Here is a 6,763-nt window from a genome sequence, read left to right as displayed (position 1 = left end):
GCAGAAAAAACCAGACCTGTCTCCGTGTGGCAATCAGGACATGCGTGTACACAGCACGGAAACGCGGTCCATGAAAAATTGCTGATGTGTACGCAGACCCATTGATTATACTGGGTCTGCATATGTCCGTGATTCTGGAACGTATAAAAACTAGCACATACGTACCAGAATCACTGACGTGTGAAACAGGCCTAACACTGAGTAGGAGATCCCAGCCCACAGATAAACGTAGGATACCTCCTTCACACAAGCTGCTAGTGTGACACTCGTTCCTTTAGGACACAATGCACACAACTACACATGTGGTGCATTGTTGAGTGTCTAACTGGCATGTCCCATAAGTGTACATGACATTGTGGCATCTTACAGGACAAACACCACACACCCCCACCCCCCTACACACACACACACACACACACACACCCTTAAAGGGCATCTGTCACCAAGTTTTTGCCACCTAATCTGAGAGCAGTATAATGTAGGGGCAGAGATCCTGATTCCAGCAATGTCTTTTACTGGGCTGCTTACTGTAGTTTTGATAAGCTACTGGTGGCTAAACAGTGATTTTATCATTAGAGGACTACTGGTCCTGCTGCCAGGTAGTGCAGCATATTCATGATCTCTGTATAACTGCTAGATCTGCAGCAGAGAAAACATTGGCTTTATCAAAATGACAGCAAACAGCTCAGTAAGTGACACATCGCTGGAATCAGGGTCTCTGTCTCTACATTATGCTGCTCTCTGATGAGATCGCAAAACCTGGTGACAGATTACCTTCAAGGGTGAGTGCCTGCAATAAGGATTAGCATAGTTTTGGACGCGGTGTATTTTTGCTGTGTTGTACATTACAAGCACAATGGATTGGATTCATAGAAATCTCCTGCCCACTGTACTTCTATTCTACACAACAAACTGACCTATGGCATGGCTTTCCGAGACACAGCATGTCAATTTATTCCTGCAGAGACACTAGTGTTCTGAGCAGCAGAACACCGCGAAAATACCCAGCTCCCAGACTCCTAATCATGGGCACTTACAGCGCGTTCTGCTGAAGGGGACACTCGTGTCTGTCCAAGGGAAAGATGATGCTACATCTAGAAGGCAGCATTCCCCGATGGTGGGCATGTAGCCTGAAAGAATGTCAGCAGAGAATGACTGTTCAAACCAAGTACAGGCATCATGGTGCGGCCAAACCTTTAAATACACCTTCCCTCCGGCTTGTTTTCACTCTATCGTCACCCCGTCTTCGGATTTCTCTGCTCTATGAAGCCAGAGCTGTCCAAGATGCTAGATGAAAAACAAGCAGCTGGGAAAGTAGTTAAAGGGGTTATCCGGCTTCTTTGACATTTTTTTTTTTATTTCCCTATTGGGCTACATTGGGGCAGGTAAGTAGAGACCACTTACCTGCCCTGCTGTCAGCCCCTCTCCCCCGGCTCAGAGCGGTCATGTGACCGCTCCTGCCGCGATTTTGCTGCTTCCGGTCATTTCATGTCAACATGGGCAGGGCCCACTGTCCCCTCCCGCTGTCTGTGCTCTCTTCAGCACAGTGGTGACGTCACTACTGTGCTGATATGGCCAGAGCCCAGACAGCGGGCGAACGTGCAGGAGCGGCGGGGACCGAGGACAGGTGAGTATGTACTCCACATGTGTTCCCGATGGGGATGGGGGGGTTGCAGAGCCATATGTGTGCGTGTGCAGAGCCATATGTGTGAGTGTGAGGTGCAGAGCCATATGTGTGCGTGTGCGGTGCAGAACCATATGTGTGCATGTGCGGTACAGAGCCATATGTGTGCGTGTGCGGTGCAGAACCATATGTGTGCGTGTGCAGTACAGAGCCATATGTGTGCGGTGCAGAGCCATATGTGTGCGTGTGCAGAGCCATATGTGTGCGTGTGCGGTACAGAGCCATATGTGTGCGTGTGCAGAGCCATATGTGTGCGTGTGCGGTGCAGAGCCATATGTGTGCGTGTGCGGTACAGAGCCATATGTGTGTGTGTGAGGTACAGAGCCATATGTGTGCGTGTGCGGTGCAGAACCATATGTGTGCATGTGCGGTACAGAGCCATGTGTGCGGTGCAGAGCCATATGTGTGCGGGTGCGGTGCAGAGCCATATGTGTGCGTGTGCTGAGCCATATGTGTGCGTGTGCGGTACAGAGCCATATGTGTGCGTGTGCGGTACAGAGCCATATGTGTGAGTGTGCGGTACAGAGCCATATGTGTGCGGTGCGGTACAGAGCTATATGTGTGCGGTGCAGAGCATACGTGTGCGGTGCAGAGCCATATGTGTGCGTGTACGGTGCAGAGCCCGATGTGGGGCTGTTATTTGCAATGCTGTGGTGATACCAGGTCAGGTGCTGGGGAAGAATACTGACAGGGAATGTGTGTGCAGGGGGTGGGCAGAGGGTGGGGCTGGACACTGGGGTGGGTGGTGACAGCTCTGACTGAGGTTTTGCACAGGAAGTGGTCATGTTTGCTGGACCTGAATGTAAACAAGAGCTGCAGAGAATAAAGGGATAATTCAAGAGGAACAAAAGTTAGAAAACAAAAAATAACAATGTAGGTGTGATTTATATGACAATACAGCACAGATAAACTCACAAATTTTTGTTAAGCTAATGTCAGACAACTCCTTTAACTGTTTTGCCCTGCTGTGATGCACCAGTGCCTGTACTTGGTTTGACCAGTCATTCAGTCCCTTTAAAGAGGACCTGTCTTCGGTACTTATTTTAGTATTATTGTTGTTTTTGTTCGGTTTCTAAACCCTGTAAATAATGCTGTACTCATGAGTCTGGTGTCGGCTCTGCTCCTTGTATGTGGATCTAGTCTTGTTAGCTCTATGGGTGTGAGCCTTGTGAAGAGGCCAGTAAATATGGGCTGAGATTCATGCCTACTTGGTTAGCAGGTGCAAAAAAGAAAAGAAAAGAGCCGTATCTCAGGAATGCAGAAGACATCACATTTAGGGGACAGAAAAGTGACATTTAGACAAGGTGAAAAATTACTTATAGTAAGTGATCAATCCTGTTTAACCCTTTCTTGTTGCACTTGTGTACTAATCACCAGTTATGTAGGCACATGACCTATGCCTGTGCACATTTATTGTACAGCTCTGGTCAATTCTAAGGCCTTGTGCGCACTGGGAAATGGAATTTTCTTGAGAAAATTCCGCATGCTCTCAAAGATTACCGCACCCGCGGTAAAAAACCGCGGGAAACCGCACCCGAAAACCGCATGCGGTTTGCTGCGGTTTTACCGCGGTATTATTCGCGGTATTGCCGCGTGCATGTTGGGATGTGCTTTATTGCATTCAATGCAATAAAGCACATTGAAGAAAAAAAAAAAAAAAAAAAAGTCATTTAATTCTGAGATAGAAGAATAGATAGAGGGATAGATAGATAGACAGACAGATGACAGATCGCTGCATTTCCCACGGTCGGCAGTGAGTTCACATTACCGGCCGTGGGATATGACCGGTAATTTCCTCTGCTGTCTGCTGCATTCATTCAGCGCTGTGTCTGTGACAGTCGCGGCTGGATGTAAGCAGCGCAGGACCTGTGGATTACGCCGGAGCGGTGGATTACGCCGGAGCTTTGGTGCGGGAGGGGTTAATAAAATGGTGAACGAGGCTTGTTTGTTTTATTTAAAATAAAGGATTTTTCGGTGCGGTGTTTTTTTCACTTTACTTACGGGTTGATCATGTCAGCTGTCACATAGACGCTGCCATGATCAAGCCTGGAGTTAATGGCGGTGGTCCCCCACCATCATTAACCCCTTGTATTACCTTGCTGCCACTGCTACATGGCGGCAAGAAGAGCCGGGGACACGCCGGTGCTGCCGCATAATGCATGCGACAGTCCCGGGGCAGCTGCGGCTGCCGGAGGGGGAGTGAGGCGGAGGACATTAACCCTGCCCCTCTCCCTCCCCAGCCTGAGAATACCGGGCCGCCGCTGTGTGCTTACCTCGGCTGGAAGGTAAATATACAGCAGAGCCCACGTTCTTTGTTTTCTATATTTCCGTTTTCTTTCTATGTGTGTTCTATGTGTCTGTGATGTCTATCTGTGATGTGTGTGTGTGTTTACTCTCTGCTCAGCTTCCTCTTCCTGTAATGACATCACTTCCCTGCAAACCGCAGACAAGCGATGTACATTACCGGAGGTAAACCGCGAAATACCGCAGGGAATAACGCAGGAAAACGCAGTGAACCGCACAGAATTTGCTGCCTGCGTTATTCCCTGCGGGATTTCATGATTAACATTGGAGTCAATGGAGTGAAATCCCGCAGCGATGTGCGGAAAAGAAGTGACATGCACTTGTTTTTGCTGCGGGATTCCCGCAGCAAAACATGCAGCTGTCAAATTCCGCCCAGGGCGCACAGGATTTTTTTTCTCCATAGGTTTTGCTGGTGATTTACTGCAGAGATGTTATGAACATTTTCTGCAGCGAAACATGCAGCAAATCCGCGGAAAAATCCGGTAAGTGCGCACATAGCCTAACTGGGGTTGTGTGGTAATGACAGAATCCAGATTTACAGACACACTACTAAAACCCTAATCCTAGTTCTCATTTACATTGGTCTAACATTTTACATAAGCAGGTGTAACTAGGCCGGAAAGGAAAGATAATGTGTTAAATGTATGCAAATTTTGTAATGTCGTCACTCCCCCACCCCAATATCTCCAAAAACAAATTGTGCATTAATCACATGAACAGACTGGACTATCTTCTGTATTGCAGCCTTTAATGATCATGTGAAAAAGTCATTGTACAGGGAGGAGGAACACTGTTATCAGTCATTGGAATCCTGCCTGGGCTGATAAGGAAACTGCTGTAAACTCTTTTAAGCCCTGTGCGCACGCTGCAGTATTTGCTGCAGAATATGTTCATAACCTTTCTGCAATCCTTACACAGAAAAACCTATAAATAAAAAAAAAACAAAAACTGAGCACACTCCCCCCCCCCCCCCCCCCTTACAGGTCTTGCTGCAGAATTTCTGCACCAAACAGAATGAGCATGTCACTTCTTTTCAGCAGGTACCTGCGGTATTTTACACCATTGACTGTAATGTAATCATGAAATACCGCAGGGATTAACACAGGTAACAAATTATGGGCATTTCATAATTCCCACGGTATTTTGCGTTTTTCGGGACATAGTGATCATCACTGCCCTGCGTTTTGCAAGGAAGTGATATCATTCGGACAGGAAGAGGAAATTGAGCAGAGTAAATACACACATCACACTCACACACAGACATATACATATATAATGCACAGACACATAGAAATCAGAAACGTACATATTAAAAATAAAACAAAAAAAACATGGGCTCTGCTATATTTTTACCGTCCAGCCAAGGTAAGCACACAGCAGGAGCCTGGTATTCTCAGGCTGGGGAGGGCGAGGACCATGGTTATTGCCCCCCCTCCCCCTCCTGCAGCCAAGAATATCAGCCCACAGCTGCCCCAAGAATGTTGCATCCATTATGTGACAGTCCCAGCGTGTCAGCGGCTCTTCCAGATATTACCCTGATTACCTCCTTATTACCCTGATGCAGTGGCAATGGCAGCCCATAGCTACCTCTAAGTCCAAGATCAGTAATGGCAGTGTCTATAACACGCCTCACTAATCTGTAAGTGAAGGTGAATAAACCACACACCGAAAAATCCCGTTCTTTCACCACTTTATTAACCCTCCCAAACACCCATGTCAGACGTAATCCACACGAGGTCACACGACGCTTGACACTGATCCAGCGACATCTGAGACCTAGTACTCAATGCAGCCTCGTTCCGTGAAGGGGTAACTCCACGAGATTTCTCACGGTCGGTGATGTCAACACATTACCGCTCGCAAGAACTTCAGGGCCTTATGAGCAGTAATAGGGTGACGTCACAGACTCGCAGTGTCCCTGCGAGAACTCAGATCCAAGGTCCCGCAGGGTCACTGCTCTATCACACATACTGTTGGGGGGAGGAGGAGGGGGAACACATACATCAGAAATAAAAGCTGTAATATCTATCAACCTATGCCTCTATCTCTCTATCCACCATCTATGTATTATCTATCTATCCATTATCTATGTATTGTCTATCATATATTATCTATCATGCATCATCTATCTATCCATTATCTATCTATGAAGGAGGAAATTACACTTTTTTTTTTTTTTTTTCTTCAACGAGGTTTATTGCATTGAAGGCATAAAAAAACATAGGTACAAACCCGCGGAAAAAACGCGGGTGCGTTACCACGTTTTTTGTCGCAGGTGTAGTATTCTGCCAGAGGGTGCGTATTTTTCTTAAGAAAAGTCAATTTTCTAGTGCACACATAGCCTTACTGTGAACTGTTAGATTAGCACCAGTGGAACATTTTTTTACTAATTATTTTTAAATAATAGTGATATGAAAAATATTTAAGAAACAAAAACATGTTCTGTATTTAGTATTTTTCTTATGATACGTTCCTATTTAAATGGTTTCTATAGCATCTAATTTCTGCTTCATATGAAATTGGTCTCAAAGAAATGATGCCACACAGTGGATGGGATATGTGCCAAGGATTGTGACTTATTCGAGCTAATCGCTTGCATCAGCCCATTATCCCAGCCCATGTACAGTGGCTCCTACAGTAAGGCCGGGATACTTCCTAGGTGCTGCTCTCAGCTCCTTACAGTCCGGGCCCAGTTCAGGATGGAGAGTCTGGGTATGGGTACAGTTCCACTTGTGCATAGCGTCCGATGTGAGAGCATCGGAAGTGATATGCTAA

This window comes from Anomaloglossus baeobatrachus, chromosome 9, assembly GCF_048569485.1.
Source record: "Anomaloglossus baeobatrachus isolate aAnoBae1 chromosome 9, aAnoBae1.hap1, whole genome shotgun sequence".
NCBI lineage: Eukaryota > Metazoa > Chordata > Amphibia > Anura > Aromobatidae > Anomaloglossus > Anomaloglossus baeobatrachus.
Note: the sequence above shows the minus strand (reverse complement) of the source record.